The sequence below is a fragment of the Tursiops truncatus genome, chromosome 8 (assembly GCF_011762595.2).
Source record: "Tursiops truncatus isolate mTurTru1 chromosome 8, mTurTru1.mat.Y, whole genome shotgun sequence".
NCBI lineage: Eukaryota > Metazoa > Chordata > Mammalia > Artiodactyla > Delphinidae > Tursiops > Tursiops truncatus.
Window position 1 is genome coordinate 66392110 of NC_047041.1, and position 20361 is coordinate 66412470.

Consider the following 20361-nt stretch of genomic DNA (forward strand, 5'->3'; position numbering starts at 1 on the left):
AAAATCCATCTAAAATTCATATGGAATCTCAAGGGACACTGGAGTAGGTAAAACAACCTTGAAAAAGAAGAACAAAGTTGAACACAACATTTCATAATTTAAAAACTTACTACAGATCTATGGTAATCAACATAGTGTGTTACTGGCATAATGACAGATATGAAGACCGACAGAATAGAATAGAATAGAGCCCAGAAACAAACCCTTGCATACATGGTCGAATGATTTTCGACAAGGTGCCAAGATAATTCAATAGGAAAAGGACAGTCTTTTCAACCTTACACCATATAAAAAAATTAACTCAAGGGACTTCCCTGGCAGTCCAGTGGTTAAGACCCTGCCCTTCCACTGCAGGGGATGTGGGTTCCATCCCTGGTGGGGGAACTAAATCGCACATGCTGCACAGAACGGCCAAGAAAAAGAAAAATTAACTCAAAATGGATGGAAGACTTAGATGTAAGACCTAAAAGTATAAATCTCTTAGAAGAGAACATAGGCCAAAAGCTGCACAACATTGGATTTGGCAATGATTTCTTGGATATGACACCAAAGGCACAGGCAACAAAATAAAAAACAGACAAAGTGGACTTCACAAAAATTGTAAAATTTTGTGCATCAAAGGACAACAGAGTGAAAAGTCAACCTGTGGAATGGGAGGAAATATTTGCAAATCATATATGTGATAAGAGATTGATATCTAGATTAGAAAAAGAACTCCAACAACTCAACAACAACAACAAAAGAACCTGATTTTAAAATGGGCAAAGGACTTGAATAAGGAGTATTTATTACTTCTCCAAAGAGGACATACATTTAGTCAATAAGCACATGAGAAAATGATCTACATCAATAGTCATTAGGGAAATTCAAACCAAAACTACAATGACACACCACTTCACACCAATCATTATAGCTATTTAAAACCAAAATCAAAACCAAAAGCAAAATAGAAAATAATAAGTGTTGGTGAGGATGTGGAGAAATTGGAACCCTTGTGCACTGTTAGTGAAATGTAAAATGGTGCAGCTACTGTGGAAAAAGCACGGTGGTTCCTCAAAAAATTAAACATAGACTTACCATATGATCCAGAAATTCTACTTCTAGGTATATACCCAAAAGAAATGAAAGCAGAGACCAGAACAGATATGCGTACACTCATATTCATGGCAGTGTTATTCATAACAGCCAAAAGGTGGAAACAACCCAAATGTCCATCAATAGATGAATGGATAAGCAAAATGTGGCATAGGCATAGTATGGACTATTATCCAACCTTAAAAAAGAATGAAATTCTGACACATGATACAACATGGATAAATCTTGAAGACATTATGCTAAGTGAAATAAGTCAGACACGAAAGGACACATGTTGTATGATTCCAGTTATATGAGGTACCTAGCATAGTCAAAATCATAGAAATGGAAAGTAGAATAGTGGTTGACAGAGGCTCAGAGGGTGGGGTGGGTGAGGAGTTGTTAGTAGATACAGAATTTTAGCCTGGGAGGATGAAGTTCTGGAGAAGGGTAGTGGTCATGGTTGTAGAACAATGTGAATGTACTTACCACCACTGAACTGCACACATAAAAATGGTTAAAATGGTAAGTTTTATGTTATGTATGTTTTTCCACAATAAAAAATAAAACCAAAAAATTAGTTCAAGTCACTCAGTTAAAGGGATTTCTAAATTTAATTTAAACTTTCTAAATTTACCCCTTCTCCTTTTTCCTCTCCAAGATGGTATCCAGGGGCACAGTTGGAGGGTTCTGGCCTACATGACCCTGTGAGACTGGTGAGTAAAAGGTCCTGTACCTAAGTTGGTCGACGCACGTGCACAACCTGCCATCTATTCAGATACAGTTGGTTCATCCCTGACCTTTGGCATGAAATTTCGGTCTTCTTACTCACTTAGTTTCCAGTGACTTCTCCTTGCTGGTTTAGTTTCTCTTGTCTCTAGGTATTACAGTTTCCACTCCCAGATTCTGTCACAATCTCGAACCAGGCCTTGGCCTATCCTGTCCACTGTTCATGACTTTGCTGCTATATCATCTTACTTTGCTATTGTGAGCCCATGCCAGAACCACTGGCCCTCAACTCAGAGTACCCACCACGGGGGAACCCAGGGAACATGAGAGAGCAAACTGAAAGCTCTCTCTACCTGAGAAGGCCACTCAACTCACTTAGCTATGCTGTACCTTCCCTTCTTTTATGGAGTCACACAGGATAGTGATTTCCTTCCAAAGTCTCAAACGGGGATCAGTGCAAGAACTCTTCTGCTCTTGGAATTTATTTTAAATTTTCCAATGCCACTCTGTCTCAGAGCAAATCCTGAAGAGAATCCATGACTATAACTTCTTACCTCTCCTCTCCTCTCCTCTCCTCTCTTGTCCTCTCCTCTTCTTAGTCTTCATTTGCTCTTCCAACAAGTCTCCCTTCCACCCCCATTTTGACCACAAGTGGTGGGATTTTATTTTAATTTACCTATGACATACTCTCCTACCACCGGGCAGCACATCTCCTGTGCTAATCATAGTAAGTGGAGGGATTATCTTGAAGGAAGAAACTTTATGGAAGGAACACTGTGATCTGATTCAGATCTAACTTTTGATACTTTAAATACAAGCTAAAGGAATTTAGAAAATTCTTTCACAAAACCTGGCTTTCTTGCTGTAATATCCTATTTTAAACATTAAATTTGCTGGATATTACTTATTTCTTTTTCTTTGTAGTCCTTCTGCAACAAATTCCAACCTCTCTCAAGCAGATGATGCTTAGGTTCTGTTAGACAAAACATCATACTTTCAAAAATGCAAAAAAAGAGGTACATAAATATGTTTTCAAATAATATTACCCCTCTTACATTTGTGTCGTTGCTTCAAAGTATCTCTACAAAATGCAAATCAAAACTACAATGAGATATCATCTCACACCAGTCAGAATGGCCATCATCAAAAAATCTAGAAACAATACATGCTGGAGAGGGTGTGGAGAAAAGGGAACACCCTTGCACTGCTGGTGGGAATGTGAATTGGTTCAGCCACTATGGAGAACAGTATGGAGGTTCCTTAAAAAACTACAAATAGAACTACCATATGACCCAGCAATCCCACTACTGGGCATACACCCTGAGAAAACCAAAATTCAAAAAGAGTCATGTACCAAAATGTTCATTACAGCTCTATTTACAATAGCCCAGAGATGGAAACAACCTAAGTGCCCATCATCGGATGAATGGATAAAGAAGATGTGGCACATATATACAATGGAATTTTACTCAGCCATAAAAAGAAACGAAATTGAGCTATTTGTAATGAGGTGGATAGACCTAGAGTCTGTCATACAGAGTGAAGTAAGTCAGAAAGAAAAAGACAAATACCATATGCTAACACATATATATGGAATTTAAGAAAAAAAAATGTCATGAAGAACCTAGGGGTAAGACAGGAATAAAGACACAGACCTACTGGAGAACGGACTTGAGGATATGGGGAGGGGGAACGGTGAGCTGTGACAGGGCGAGAGAGAGTCATGGACATATATACACTAACAAACATAAGGTAGATAGCTAGTGGGAAGCAGCCGCATGGCACAGGGATATCGGCTCGGTGCTTTGTGACCGCCTGGAGTGGTGGGATAGGGAGGGTGGGAGGGAGGGATACGCAAGAGGGAAGAGATATGGGAACATATGTATATGTATAACTGATTCACTTTGTTATAAAGCAGAAACTAACACACCATTGTAAAGCAATTATACCCCAATAAAGATGTTAAAAAAATTAAAAAATAAAATAAAATAATAAAAAAAAAATTAAAAAAAAACAAAGTATCTCTACAGCAACTCTACCACCCAGGTCATTGTAAATACCCTGCATCTGGATAATGGCACTAAACTAACCTCCAGAAAATCCATTCTCCACACAGTAGCCAGAACAGTCACTTAAAAACAGAAACAGATCACATCATACACCTACCTAAATCCAAACTCCTAACCATGGCCAAAGAGGCCGGACATGAAGTGACCTCTGTCTACCTCGTCTCTTTTCACTCTCCCCCTCCTTTTCTACTAAAAAAATATCCTACAGTAGAATTTCCTCAGAATCCCACTACTCAACAGATAATGTGAACAATTTCAAATCACTAATGAGAAGTCTGCTTCTCACCCCTATGCAATTTTACATGAGCCAAGTCTCTCTTCTGAGGCTCTGGTTTTTCCTTGGCCAGTTGACAAATACCTGCCCATCTCTAAGATCCAGACCAATTATAACCTCATCTGTGATGCCTGCATGAACACTGAGATATTCCTGAGGCACTTTGTACTCATCTCTACCAAAGCACTGAAAATGGCAGCCAAGGCTGGAACCCAAGTCCAGCTATTTCTATTACTCTCACTGTCTCTCACATTAACTTTTTTTTCTTTTTTTAAAGATTTTCCTGGTTTACATCACCAATGCAGGATTTTTTTAAAATTTATTTATTTGTTTTATTTTATTTATTTTTGGCTGCATTGGGTTTTCGTTGCTGTGTGGGCGCTTCCTCTAGTTGCGCTGAGAGGGGGCTACTCTTCCTTGCGGTGTGCAGGCCTCTCATTGCAGTGGCTTCTCTTATTGCGGAGCACGGGCTTTAGGCATGCAGGCTTCAGTAGTTGTGGCGCAAGGGCTTAGTTGCTCCGCGGCATGTGGGATCTTCCTGGACCAGGGCTCGAACCCATGTGCCCTGCATCAGCAGGCGGAGTCTTAACCACTGCACCACCAGGGAAGCCCTCTCACATTAACTTTTAAGCTGTGACACTTGCAGACTGACCAAAGAATATCAAAACGAGGGCTAATAAAGACTTGGAGATTGTCTTTTCAGGAAAACAAAAGCTGTGTGATAGTGGTTTTGAGTACTGTCATCATTTTTTTTCATATTTGAATTTTTTTGTTTGCCATGAACCCCCTCAATCAGTCTTAAATTATCTGAGATTAAAGAGAGAGATCAAGTGCTCATGTGCTTGGGAGCTATGGGGTATAAACAGCAGTGAGCAATTTTATGTGTCTCTGAGCCAGATACTATGTAGATTTCTCTTGGCTCCTCCATGGCAAATTCCATTCACCTTCCAGTTGCCCTCAGTCCCCACTAAGCTCCAAGCCATTAATTTCTAGGACCAATGGGAAGCCTTCCAAGTCTCTTCCACTTTAACCTCCTGTTTTACATATACATACACAGTCAATTTTGCACTGTTAACTGTAGGGCTCACATATTACACAGCACTGCAGAAGCCTCCCTTACTAGGTTTTAAGGTAAAATTGCAATTTCTTCAAAGATATCTTTTCCACAAAATCTCTCCTATACTGCTTCATAGTCTAAAAGTGGGTGAGAAAGTTCAAGAGTCATGGAATGGGTTTTCTCTCATTTCCTTTGTAAATTCTGTTTATGGAGCTCTGTTTCATATACACTTTGATGTCTGATATCTCTGTACTTAGCACCATGGTGCAAACTGAGGCCAGGGGAGCCGTTTCTAACACTATGTTATACTATATGTATTAGTAATCCAATACTGCATTACAAATTGTCCCCAAACTTGGTGGCTTAAAACGATAATAATTATTTGTGATTTCTACTCTTTCTGTGGTCAGGAATTCAGCAGTGGCTTGGCTGGTCAGTTTTGTGATAGGTCTTTCATGAGGTTGCAGTCAAGATATTGTCTGGGGCTAAAGTCATCTCTCTAAATTTGAAATACTGATTTTCTTTTTTTTTTTAGTTTAAGTTTTTTTTTTTTTTTTTTTTTTTTTTTGCGGTACGTGGGCCTCTCACTGCTGTGGCCTCTCCCGTTGCGGAGCACAGGCTCCAAACTCACAGTCTCAGCGGCCCGTCCTCACGGGCCCAGCCGCTCCGCGGCATGTGGGATCTTTCCGGACCGGGGCACGTACCCGTGTTCCCTGCATCGGCAGACGGACTCTCAACCACTGCGCCACCAGGGAAGCCCTAGTTTAAGTTTTAATCTTCCAATGACTCTAAAATGTTTTTATTAGTCCCGAGTGTTCACCCAAATTCTGATTGTATATCTCCACTTGTTAACTGGATCCTATGACTTGCACTCCAACTCCATGTGTCCAAACTGAAAATATCAATGTCATGCTTTAACTGGCTTCTTGAAAAAGTCATTAACAAATATTTATTGGGAGCCTACTATATTTCAGGCTTGGATTAGGTGTGGCATAAAACAAAGTGAGAATAAACAGTATCTAACCTTGGGGAACTCACAATTTAGGGAAGAGAACCAGAAGCCAATGAAAGGCTGATATACAAATGGACAATGGACAGGCCATATATAAAAGCAAGACCTTGGCCCACAGCCTGCAGCAACATACTCAGGAAACCAGCCCCTCATCAAAATAAACAACACAGGAAGCCAGTCTGCTGTAAATCAGACTTGCAGAAAGCCAGGCTGCTATCTCTGGTAACAGCCCAGGAAGCTAAACAATAATTTCTGTAACAATTGGCCCCTAATGGCAAAGACTTGATTGATAACGGTTCCTCTAATTTTGTCCCTGCTTTCAACTGAGGACCAACCAGAGGAAGCCAAATATGTACCCTTAACCAACCACATAGGATGCTCTACTTCTAATTAGTCCACCTACAGCTTCACCATGCCAACGGCCTCTAATCAGAGCATATCTGAAGCTTCCCCTTTTTCCACTATAAACGTTTATCCCTCCTCTGCCTGCCTTTGAGTCTATGACAAAATACAAGTGACAGTGGCTGACTCCCTTGCTGTAGCAAGCTTAGAATAAATAGACTTAGCTTTTTTCATTTGGTTGGTCTTTGATTTTTTTCCACACCAACATCCACATAACTGTATGGGATAAATGTCTTAATGGTAGCTATGGAAACACAAACTGCTGTCGGATCCCAGGATAGGGGTGGAGAGGTTGTAAAGAAAATTTTCTCAGAGGAGGTAGCCTTCTAGCTAGGTCTTGAAAGTAAGGAATTACATTATTACTTAAAAGTTTTACAGGTATATCTTGTCTCTACAACTAGATCAAAGAGAAGAGAACCTGAAAGAAACATAGTTTCAGATTTAAAAGGGCCATTAGAGATGATTTAAACACCTTCACGGTTATTAACTGCTGCAGACTGAAGGTTTGTGTCCTTGGAAAATTCATATGTTGAAACCTAATCCTCAATGTGGTGGTATTTGGAGGTGGGGTCTTTGGGAGGTGATTAAGTCATGAGGCGAGCCCTCATGAGTGAGATTATTGCCCTTATAAAAGAGACCCCAGAGAGCTCCCTCACCCTTTTCCTACATGTGAAGACGCAGAGAGAACAGCTGTCTGTGAGTCCAGAAGGCTGGTTCACTGGGAACTGAATCTGCTGGCACCTTGATCTTGGGCTTCCCAGCTTCCAGAACAGAAATAAGTTTTTGTTATAAAGGCATCCAGTCTATGGCAGTTTGTTATAGCCACCTTGACAGACTGAGACACTAACAAAGAGTCTGGGGCTCTGAGAGGGGAAATAACTTGCTGCAAAATCTTTTCGTGTTCCTTGTGGTACCTGTCATAGACTTAATGATTCTAAATCTCTCCAAACTGAGAATTTGAAGTGATTTCCTTTAATATTCAAATTATGAGGGCTTTGTGCTCCCATCTCACTTGACTGAAGAAGGTTTAGTCATACCCTGGGCTCTTTTCCCAAGTTGTTTTAACAGCAGAGAAGCTTACATGTCCCACAAATCCAACCTGGTGGGGTATGCTACCTAATTAAGCTGCTGGCCTCAGAATATTGGTTTTTCTATCCATAAGCATGGCCACTCATTTCCTGCCAATCACATGCTGCAATTTGGGGATTATCATCCATGGTCAAGCATATGCTACCACTACCCTTCTGGCATGGGCAGTGAGAGAAGGAAATAAATCCTTCCTTTAATTGATAATGGATAGCAAGTAGAACAGAGAAAATAATGTACACCTGTTGCTCAATGTGGTTGCTCAGAGTCTTCAGACCCATCCTGTCAAGGTCATGGAAGGATGTCTGGCTGTGTTAGACCTGCGCGGTCTCCTAGGAGTTTCGACTCGCCCAGGAAACAACAAGAGTCGGAAGTCGATGCAAAACGCAAGAGGTTTATTGAAGGCCGGTGCACCGGGGTTCCTTGGTCCTCACGCAGGAGGTCGAAGAAGGAACCCTTTTGGGCGCGAATATGTCAGTTTTATAGGTTCCCACTTCCCCGTATGTAAATTATAGATTTGGTTGTGTTCTCCTGCTGATTGGTCCCGGCTTAGGCTCGGACCAGAGAGGGAACTTGTCCCCAGCTGTCTGATTGGTCTTTGACAGACACCTATTTTGTTTATCTCCCTCCTTCTCCCCAGCTGCCTGATTGGTCTTTGACAGACACCTTTTTTACATTTTGTTATCTCCCTCCTTCTCGGAAGGGGGCCGGACATCCTGGAAATTCACCCATTGTCTAAGCAGCCCCTATTGTCTGGAGAGTTCTTAATCATTAGCTGGAACAATGTCCCTCGAGTCCCACATTCCCCCCTTTTTCTTGTGACTATTGATTCCAATCATGGAATCTCAACCTTCTGTTCGTAAACTTTGGTACTGTTGTCTTAACATTAGAACTTGTACAGTACTGATACGTTCTCTAATAAATGCTATCAAGCGATTTAGAACACATGGTCCAAAAGTTAAAATCAACAATAAAACAATAAGAGGTCCCAACAGCGATGCCGTCCACTTTTATGGCCGTTGGGGTGGTGAGGAGGACGGTGTATGGTCCTTTCCATCGAGGTTCCAACGTCTGGGTTCGATGCCGACGGACGTATACGGAGTCTCCGACTTGGAAAGGATGAGTTTCTCCCGGTGTTCCCGGTTGGTAGGCCTTGGCCAGTTGGGACCATATTTCTTTCTGGACCAATTGGAGTCCCAGTAGCCTAGCATATAAGTCAGTGTTATTTTGACAATCAGGTTTTATTTCTTTTCCTAAAGTGAGGAGGGGAGGCGGGGCACCATATAATATTTCAAAAGGAGTAAGATGGTATCGGGAAGGTGTATTTCTAACCCAGAATAGGGCCAAAGGAAGGAGCACCGTCCAATCGGTACCGCCAGTCTCCAAGGACAATTTAGTTAGGGTCTCTTTTAGAGTCCTATTCATTCTTTCTACCTGACCTAAACTTTGGGGTCTATAGGCACAATGTAATTTCCAATCAGTCCCCAAGTATCTGGCCACATCCTGACTTACCTGGGCGACGAAGGCTGGACCATTATCAGACCCTATTACCTTTGATGCTCCAAATCGAGGAAAAATTTCTTCTAAAATCTTCTTGGCTACTACAGCAGCTGTTTCTTTCTTTGTTGGGAAAGCCTCTATCCATCCTGAAAAAGTGTCTACAAAAACTAAAAGGTATTTATTACCGTACCTTCCAGGACGCACTTCGGTAAAGTCCACTTCCCAGTAAGTTCCTGGGCGGTCCCCCCTGAGTCTCTTTCCAGTTTCAAGTTTCCCTTTGTGAACGTTTACCTGTTGACATGGGACGCATTCCTGCACAATTTGTTCAGCTAATTTTGTTATTCCAGGGGTCTCGTATCCGGCTTTTTGTAACAAGGCTATCATCTTTTTAGTCCCCAAATGTGTCCATCTGTGCATCTGTTGTAACATGGATTCTGCTTGCTGAGGGGACAAAGTTCCTTTTGTTGTGGCCAGGATGATTTCTTCATCGCGGCCTGGTTTTTCAGGAACTTTATCTGACAGTCCTAAAATGACTTCTCCCGATGTTATTTCTCGGGCCACTTGGTCAGCCATATTATTTCCCCTAATCATTGGGGCATTTCCTTTTTGATGTCCAGGGCAGTGGATGATACTGACTTTAGTAGGAAGCATGAGTGCAGTCAACAAAGCCACGATTTCGTCTTTGTTTTTAATTTCTTTGCCACCTGAAGTTAGTAGCCCTCTGTTGGTAAATGGCACCGTGGATATGAGCGGTAGCAAACGCATATCTACTGTCTGTGTAGATGTTTACTTTTTTTATTCTCTGCCATCTCTAATGCCCTCGTCAGGGCAATTAATTCAGCTCGTTGGGCTGAGGTCCCTTGTGGTAGCGCCGCTGCCCATATGACTTGTTTTCCGTCTACCACGACTGCCCCAGTTCGACGCTTACCTTCCTCCAGGAAACTGCTCCCATCCGTGAACCAGGTGAAATCAGCATCAGGGAGGGGCAGGTCCATCAGATCTGGCCTACTGCCATGTGCTGCGGCTAGTACTTCCTGACAATCATGTATGATGGTGGAGCCTTCCAAGTCAGGATCAGGTAGCAAGGTGGCTGGATTGAGTCCTGTGGCTGGAGCAAACTTGATGCGATCTGAGTTTAGCAACAGGGTTTGGTAATGGGTCATCCTGGCATTAGTTAGCCACCTATCCGGTGGTTGACGGACTACATTTTCCAGGGCATGAGGAGCTGTTATCGTTAGATTTTGTCCTAAAGTTAGTTTGTCAGCATCTTTGACTAGAACGGCCACTGCAGCGATTATCTTTAAACAGGTGGGCCATCCTGATGCCACAGGGTCCAATTTTTTTGACAAATAAACAACTGGGCGATTCCAGGGACCCAATTTCTGAGTCAATACTCCTTTTGCAATGCCCTTATTTTCGGCCACATATAAATGAAAAGGTTTGGTTACATCTGGCAGTCCTAGGGCTGGAGCTGAAAGTAAAGCTCGTTTGATTTGGTCAAAAGCCCGTTGTTCCTTATCGCCCCAAACGAAAGGAGTGCTGTTTTTGGTTAGGGGGTACAATGGGGCTGCCAGCTCAGCAAACCCTGGAATCCATAGTCTACAGAATCCGGCCGTCCCCAAAAATTCTCTAACCTGCCTGGCGTTTTTGGGAGCCGGAATTTGGGCCACCGTATCCTTTCTGCTCTCCTGTGAGCCATCTTTGCCCCCCTTTTAATAGATACCCCAGGTAACTACCTGTTGTTGGCATATTTGTGCTTTCTTGGCTGAGGCTCTATATCCCAGGGTTCCAAGTTCCGTTAACAGTTTTTCAGTACCCTTGATACAATCTTCTTGGGTCTCAGCAGCTAATAAAATATCATCAACGTATTGGAGTAATGTTACCTGGGGATTTGATTCTCTATATAATGCCAGATCCTGATGGAGGGCTTCATCAAAGATGGTCGGGGAGTTCTTAAATCCCTGAGGTAGCCGTGTCCATGTCAGCTGACCAGACATTCCCGATGTTGGATCTTTCCATTCGAAGGCAAAGTAGGGTTGGCTCAGGGGAGAGAGTCTTAAACAGAAAAAAAGCATCTTTAAGGTCCAAAACAGTATACCACGTATGTTGAGGTGGAAGAGTGCTCAGGAGGTTGTAAGGGTTTGGAACTGTGGGGTGGAGGTCTGCCACCCGTTTGTTTACCTCTCGTAGATCCTGCACCGGCCGATAATCATTTGTTCCTGGTTTCTTTACCGGCAGGAGAGGGGTGTTCCATGCTGATTGACATCTTATTAAGATGCCCAAGTCTAGTAGCCTCTGTATATGGGGACGGATACCGTCTTTGGCTTCTCTACTCATGGGGTATTGACGAACCGTTATTGGGGTGGCAGTTGCCTTGAGTTCCACTAGCACCGGGGGCCGATTTTTGGCCATCCCCATTCCGGCAGTTTCTGCCCAGGCTTGAGGGAACCGAGTTACCCAATCAGTAACATTAACTCGTGAGGATGAAGGCTGCTCGTATAATTTATATTCATCTTCTAATTTCATAGTCAATATCTGAAGTAACCTTCCCTTATTATCAGTTATGGTGGGACCTTCTGGCTGAAAGTGGATTTGAGCCCCTACTTTGGAGAGTAAATCTCTTCCCAGCAAAGGATAGGGGCATTCCGGAATAATCAAAAATGAATGGGTTACTCGTCCAATCCCAAGATCTACTGTCCTTCGTGTGGTCCATGAATATTGTTTATTCCCAGTGGCTCCTTGTACCCATGACCTTTTAGCTGAGATAGGACCTTTTGAGTGGAGAAGGACGGAGTGCTGGGCTCCGGTATCTACCAAAAATTGAACAGGTTCCCCCTCCACTTTAAGAGTTACCCGGGGCTCGGGGAGAGGGTTCGAGCCCTGACTTTCCTAGTCTTCTTCTTCCAATGTTAAGATTTTGTTTTTGGTTGGCCTTCCTCCATTCTTTTTCTTAGGGCATTCTCTCGCCCAATGTCCTTTTTCTTTACAGTAGGCACATTGGTCCTTGTCTAATGGCCGCCTTCTGTCTGCCGTTCGCCCTTCCTGCCTATTTCTATCCCCTATATTTCTTCCTCCAACCACAGTGGCCAGTATCTTACTTAAATTCCTCTCCTGTCTCTTATCCCGTCTTATTTCACGGGCTTCCTGCTCTTTCTGCTTTCTTTCTTCCTTCTCTTCCTCTGTCTCTCTTTTGTTATATACTTTATCTGCCTCTTTCACTAACTCTTGAAGCGAAAATCCCTGCAAGCCATCTAGCCTCTGTAATTTCTTCCTAATATCAGGGGCCGCTTGATCTATGAAAGCCATTGCTATAGTAGCCCTATGTCCCTCTGAAGTTGGATCATAAGGGGTAAAGCGTCTAAAGGCTTCCATTAAACGTTCCAGGAACACAGTTGGCGATTCCTGGGGCCCCTGAGTTACTTCCCTTACCTTAGCCAAATTAGTGGGCCGTCTGGCCGCTCCATGGAGACCCGCCACCAGAGCCTGGCGATACATTTTCAGGCGCTCCCTACCTTCCGGGGCATTGAAATCCCAGTTTGGCCTGACGAGTGGGAAACCAGCATCAATCTCGTTAGGCAGCTGGGTAGGTTGCCCATTGGCGCCTAATACATTTTTTTCTGGCTTCTAAAAGAACCCGTTGCCTCTCCTCAGTCGTTAGGAGAGTCTGGAGCAGCTGCTGACAATCATCCCATGTGGGCTGGTGGGAGAAAACAAGAGATTCTATTAAAGCGGTAAGGGCCTGTGGATTTTCGGAAAAAGTTGGGTTATGCATTTTCCAATTATAAAGATCTGCAGAGGAAAAGGGCCAATATTGGAGAGGTCTATTCCCTTGGCCATCGGGGGGGCCATATTCTCTAAGAGGTAGGGCAGTGGAGTCCGGGGAGATTGCCCTCCGGCTCCTAGTGCCCACTGAGGGACCCCTTTCTTCTTCCATCATGGATGGTTCCCTTGGTGCCGAGGGCAGTGAAGCTGGGGGTCCTCTAGGTGGTAGGGGATTCGGGGCCGGAGGATAAGGGGGTGGGGAATCCAAAAGAAGCAAATCGGACTGCGGGTCAGGATAAATCGCCTTCGGTAGATCCGGGGCGTCGGGTAGCTTCTCCGTGTTGGGGTTTTTCTTTAAGGCTAATATCTCCCACGCTGCTGATGTATGCGCGGACGTACCTGTTGAGGAAACAAAGGGCCGGACCCACGGAGGTGGGGAGAGAATTAAATCTTCCCAGACCAAGACATATGGTACTTGGTCTGGATGTCCGTGGGCATCTATATTAAATATCTTAGACTTCAGCAGCTTAATCTTGTCTAATAAAAAGGATCCTTCGGGGGGCCATCCTATCTGAAATGTTGGCCATTCAGAGGCACACAAAGTCTGCCACTTTCCTTTTTTTACCTCTACCGAAAAATTATGGGCTCTGGCCCGAACTTCGGTCCAATGGCTTAGGGTAAGGGAAAGAGGAGTCGTCACAGTTTGTCCCATTGTCGTCCGTCAAAGAAGAAGAAGAAATAGACCACAAATCAGAAACACTTAAAACTCCACAAAACACATATACGTATGGGCCACCGCGAGCTCGCTTCGAAACCCGAAACTTCTTCAGATGGCAGTTACCACCAAGGGAACTGCCGAAACCGAGTGAAGGGGAGACAGAGTTTGCCTCTCCTTCCAGATGAGCCACCAGGGCGTCCCCTAGGGCTCATGGACGCTGGCTATTAGCACGTCTGCCTAGCCAGAGGTCCGATACAGATTCCATAATAAGCCGATTCTTACGGCTTTCCTCCGATAATGGCCCACAGAGAACAAGGGACAAACAGACAATCAAGCTCGAGCTTACCTGGTACCTCCAACTCCCGATGTTCTTGTGGTCCGGGGCGAGTGGAATCCCGGACGAGCCCCCAAATGTTAGACCTGCGCGGTCTCCTAGGAGTTTCGACTCGCCCAGGAAACAACAAGAGTCGGAAGTCGATGCAAAACGCAAGAGGTTTATTGAAGGCCGGTGCACCGGGGTTCCTTGGTCCTCACGCAGGAGGTCGAAGAAGGAACCCTTTTGGGCGCGAATATGTCAGTTTTATAGGTTCCCACTTCCCCGTATGTAAATTATAGATTTGGTTGTGTTCTCCTGCTGATTGGTCCCGGCTTAGGCTCGGACCAGAGAGGGAACTTGTCCCCAGCTGTCTGATTGGTCTTTGACAGACACCTATTTTGTTTATCTCCCTCCTTCTCCCCAGCTGCCTGATTGGTCTTTGACAGACACCTTTTTTACATTTTGTTATCTCCCTCCTTCTCGGAAGGGGGCCGGACATCCTGGAAATTCACCCATTGTCTAAGCAGCCCCTATTGTCTGGAGAGTTCTTAATCATTAGCTGGAACAATGTCCCTCGAGTCCCACAGCTGCTGGTCCATCACCTTCTGGTTGGTACCATCTTCTGTCTCACAAAAGAGAATTGCCTCAACATCTCGCCTGACATGAAGTTGAAGTTCCATCTATGATGAAGCAGGTTTCAGGTCTATCACTCTAGTCCTCATTTTCGGTTCCAGAACCAATGTCTTTCTAGGCTGACAGGACGAGTGGGAGTGGAAATATCCACTTCATCCATGAGAAACCCCTTCTACTATCCACAGGAGGGTTACAGTGCACAATGGCTCACAGAAATGAAATCTCAGATCAAAATATTTCAGCATCAGCACAATTGGGTTATTCCTTCAAATTACCTGTAGATAATAACCAACAGTCCAGTCTAGCTCAGTCTAGTTCCTTTCTTCCTATTCTTTTCTCCACCTCCAGAAAAAGTTTGGGATCTCATATTTTGGTACATTTTTCAGATTTCCAGATCTCTTGGAGTAAAAACACACTCTCATATTTCCATAAGAACAAACAATAAAGCTGTTTAAATTCAATCAAAGAAAGAATAATTTTTCCCAAGTAAGCACAAATTCTGCAGAGTAGTACTGCTAAAACACATCAAATTTATGTAATCAAACAGAAAACTGAGCTGCTTCATCTAAAACATCTACTTTTGTGTTGTTTTCATTTTCTTGAAAAACAGTGGAGGGACTTCTCTGGTGGTCCAGTGGTTAAGAATCTGCCTTCCAATGCAGGGGACGTGGATTTGATCCCTGGTTGGGGAACTAAGATCCCACATGCCATGGGGCAACTAAGCCCACATGCCACAACTAAAGGGCCTGCATACTGCAACTACTGAGCCTGCATGCTCTGGAGTCCACGTGCCACAACTAGAGAGAAGCCCATGCGTCGCAACTAGAGAAGCCAGCACACCGTAATGAAAGATCCCACGTGCTGCAATGAAGATCCCACATGCTGCAACTAAGACCCGACACAGCCAAATAAATTTTTTTTTTTTCTTTTTTTGCTGTACGCGGGCCTCTCACTGTTGTGGCCTCTCCCGTTGCGGAGCACAGGCTCCGGACGCGCAGGCTCAGTGGCCATGGCTCACGAGCCCAGCCGCTCCGCGGCATGTGGGATCTTCCCGGACCGGGGCACGAACCCATGTCCCCTGCATCGGCAGGCGGACTCTCAACCACTGCGCCACCAGGGAAGCCCAGCTGCTCCTGTCTTGAGTGCACTTATGTAAATGCTTCTCTCTCTGAGTTTATGTCCTTTTGGCCTTAGATTCAATGACACTGAATATGATCAAGAGCACATTTTAAAATCTGCAATTCCCCTAGCAGCTAACCAGAGAATGCACAAAGTGAAATTTGCATTCCTTGCCATTACAAGTCATTACATGGATCCTGCTAGGCAGCTGTCCTAAATTGTTAGCTTGCTGGCACTATGGTTTATTCATCTCTGTACCTTTTGCAACACTTAGCATTCTATTAACACAAAGTTGATCAATGAGTTATATGTTGAACTAAACTGAGAGAAATTAAATATCCTCAAAGTTGGCAGATCTACCGTTTGAAAATGGTTTCAGAATTTGGGAATAGGTAAAAAGTCATTAGAAGTCAGGTATAAGAATCATTCTACTTAAAGGCATGATGTGGCCATTAAGTAGTGAGTGATTATCTTGCACAGCCCATAAACTGACTAAAAAGACAACTCCTAGAGAGGCGCTACTTCCTCCTCAAACCCCTGAATTCACACAACAAGCTGCATATACTCTTTCACTGACCACTTACAATACTGAGGGTACTATCTGGGCACTGGATATATAAAGTTGGATAAAATATGGGCCCTCGAGAAGAGTAAGGTACCCCTCCCACATAATGCATTCATAGTAATCTATCCGTCCCCGACCAAAGCATATATTTTACGTCATTGCAGTTTCTTGTTAGTCTGTCATACACTAAACAAGGCTCATATGCTCTGTGAGAACAGAGATGTGTGTACTTTTTTGCTCACTTTTGCCCCCACCAGTGCCTGGAACCTGGTAGAGTGTTTGCTTGACATTGCCTACCCAGCCTTCTTCCGTCTTCTTTAATAAAAGAACCCTCTTTCCTGTGAAGCATCTACTGCATGCGGTTTACTTGACTCTGATCCCATCTGTATTGCAAAAGAATTGCACACATCAGAGTTCACTCTGAACTTTTCAGAGACTTAAGGAGAAGATCTTTCCTTGGAGGGTGGCCAAGCTGCAGATGAATCTTGGCAGCCACCATGCCTCCCACATGGTTGCTGTTGCTGCCTCACCCATGTCCTGTTCACAGGGGAGATTAGCACAAACCTTCGCATCTAACAATTCTTGACTGATTGGCAAGGGAGTGCAAAAGGCAAACCCCCCTTGACTCCAGGTGGGATAAACTCTATGGTGTGATTTATGCTTCAAATCTCCCCATGGGAAAAAGCTGAAACTAGTGGAGCTTTTTCTCCAGTGGAGCCCGCATTCTTAGTTAGCTTTCTTCCCCTGCTTTCTTTCCTCCCACATCTTTTCCTGAAAGCATCCCTTCAATAAATCACTTTCATGAGAATCCTACCTCCGGCTCTATTTCTAGGGAACCCAACCTAATCAAGCGGTACAAAAGAAAGATGAATACAAATAACATCATTTGCATGGCTGGATCTCACCATGTTTTTCATTGTACTTTTCCATTAGGTGAGCTGGTTTGTTTAAGCTATTTGGATTTGAGTTTCTATCATTTGCATCTAAAAAAGTCCTGACATTTAGCAGCATTCTAGAAATGTTTGTTGACTAAGTATGTTGAATTATAAATAGAGTAAAATGGAAATATAGGTGAGGATGGAAAAATGGTGAGCTAGTTTGTTTAAGCTACTTGGATTGGGTTTCTGTCATTTGCATCTTAAAAGGTCCTGATATTCAGGAGGCATTCTATAAATGTTTGCTGAATAAGTATATTGAACTATAAACAGCACGAACTGGAAATATAGATGAGGATGCAATGAATTCCATTGAGTATTTCGAGGAGAAATGGTAATTTACATTTATCTGAGCCTGTAAGTATAAATAGTAAATCAGCAGGAAGGTGAGTAGTGAAGACATTCTAGGCCTAAGGAAACTTTGTAAGAACAAAAGTTTGGTAATGTGAAAGTATATGGTATTTGAGAAAAATTAGTTGTTCTGCATGGTTAGAGCAAAGGAGTGAAAAAAGTGCCTATTCTGTTGAAGCAGCAAGTCTATGAGATTATATGGGAGGGAAGGCAGATCATCACTGGCATGTTTACCAACGTCGTGGGCTAATGCTGACAGGTGGGCTCTAAAAGAGCGTACAAGATGTACAGACAACACTCTGCTATGTTTGGGATGCAGTGGCAAAGAGACTGCAGCCAGTGTAACCAAGCTGTTGCTGTTAGTCATGGTCACATGCAATCAAGGTAAGATCTGCTGAGACCCACTGATTCTGAGGTGTGTTCTTTACCCACATGGGAGCGCAACATACACGTCAGTCTCCTGGGTGTCATTTTGTCCTGATCTGTTTCACCTGGATAATGCAAGAGCTGGCCTGTACAGGGTGAAATACATTTATTTTGATCCTAAGTCATCATCAAAGTTGTTGGATTTTTTTCAGAAAACAATGTTATAGGTATAGAGTATTTTTCATATTGATTGCTCATACCAATGCCTGCTCCCACAAGGTACAATATAAACCTCCATTTATACAGCCAGATGCTTTCACATGAATTTTTCTATTTAATCTTCACAATCATCTGACAAAAATCAAAGAAGTTTAAACTTTGCCAAAGTCACCAGACTTTAAACCATGTCTTTTCTTTTCAAGTTCATGCCTCTTCCTATTATCTGAGAGTAGCCTCAGGGTGATTCTTATGGGCCTTCAATAAATATTTGCTAAGAGGAGCTGCAGTAGCACTCTTAGTTCTTGGTTCTTTTTTCTCTGTTCTCATGATAATGGTCTCCTTCATCTGACACCTGCTCCAGCACCCCGGAAGTCAGACTTCCCTTTACAGTAAGCTCCCTTCCTCAGCTGCTTTTCTTGCTGGAAGACTCTGACCCTTATCCTACATGCCTTTTGAATGTCTCATAGGCATTTCAAATACAACATGTCTAAAATGGAATTCTGGATGATTTTTTAAAACCTATATATTCTCTAGTTCTCTTCTATTCTTCCCCATTTCAGCATATGATGCCACCATCCAGTGAGTTCGGAAAGCCAGAAACTTGAGGGTCAACCTGTTACTTTCGTTTCCAAAATACATCTAGAATATTTTTACTTTTCTCCATGTATCTCTACTAGTACTATCCTTGTCTAACACATCTTTCTTTCATTTTGACAGCTTCAATAGCCTCTTAGCTGGACTTCAAGATTCTAACCTTGTTTACTCTATATACCCAATCCATTCTATACATATTGCAGGAGTGAGCTTTTAAAAAGATAAATCAGATCACAACATTCTTTGGTTTAAAATCCTTTAATCGCTTCTAATTGTATTTTGGATAAATCAGTTTTTGAATAACCTACAACACCTTGTAATCATTGCCTACTTACCTCTCTAGTATCACTGTGCTCTTTGCTTAGTAGTTATCCCTGGTATTCTCAATTATGGCAGACTTTCCTTTTCGTTACAGCAATATGCAATTATTTGCTGTAATTATTTTGTTATTTGTGAAATTTCTTGTTATATGTCTCCTGTGCAAGAAAGTAAACTTCATGAAGGCAGTGACATTGTCTATTCTTGATTATATCACTAATCCTTGGCACACAGTAGTCCCTGAATAAATATTCTTTAAATGAACAAACAATTGAATGATCTCCCACCTAAATGAGAAGGCTGTAAGATCCAGTATTTATCCTGGTCCTCATGCCACTCAGGTGGCCACTTACCTAGCTCAGACCAGAGAGGAAGTATAGAAGATGTTTGAGAACTGCAAAAGGAATCAAACTATCAGCCTTTCTGCAGTGAAAATATTATGGGACTTGGAGTCACGAGAACTCCATTCTAATTCAAGAGAGTTACCTAAACTTTCTGAGCCTCAGTTCCCTCATGTGTGAGAACGGGGATCATGTTGCGTATCTTGCAGCCCCAGTATCTTGCATCCACAATGCCTGACACATAATAGATGGTAAAAATATGATTGTTTAATTAATAAAATCATAATATTACCTTACAGGATTTTTATGAGGATTATATTAGATACTTATGTAAGTTTTGGGTATATTATAAACGTTCTTTAAATATTTACCGCATAGAACACATAGTTGAAAGAAACAAAGTTGCTTTCTTATTCAAAGCAACTCTGAAGAAGAACAAAGTTGGAGGACTTACATTTCATGATTTCAAAACGTACTGAAAAGCTACAGTAATCAAGGCAGTGCAGTACTGGTATAAGACTAGACATAAAGATCAATGGAATAGAATTGAAAGTCCAGAAATAAACCATTACGTTTATTATCAGTTAATTAAAAAAATTTTTTTTATTGAGGTAGAATGTCATAACTTAAAATTTTCCATCTTAGTCATTTTTAAGTGTACAGTTCTGTGGTATTAAGTACATTCATAATGTTGTGCAACCATCACCACCATTCATCTTCATAACTTTTAATCTTATAAAACTGAAACCCTATACCAATTAAACAATAACCCCTCCTCCCAGCCCCTGGCAACCACAATTCTACTTTCTCTCTCTAGATTTTGACTACTCTAAATATCTACTTCATATAAGCAGAAACGTGCAGTATTTGTCTTTTTGTGACTGGCTCATTTCAATCACCATAATGTCCTCAAGGTTTATC

The 20361-nt window shown here is 42.7% G+C and overlaps 1 protein-coding gene across 2 annotated transcripts in view; it reads right to left on the reverse strand.

Annotated features, from left to right (window-relative positions):
* The window catches only part of LOC109552255 (parathyroid hormone), a 122640-nt gene that overhangs the window by 19764 nt on the left and 82515 nt on the right, over window positions 1-20361 (reverse strand). The window contains exon 6 of one of the 2 annotated variants that reach the window (XR_012333468.1): window positions 12804-12900. The exons of the other annotated variant lie outside the window; for it this stretch is intronic. The gene's annotated coding sequence lies outside the window, so the exon portion shown is untranslated. Of the gene's footprint in view, window positions 1-12803; window positions 12901-20361 lie in introns of those variants that run through there. 2 annotated transcript variants of the gene reach the window in all.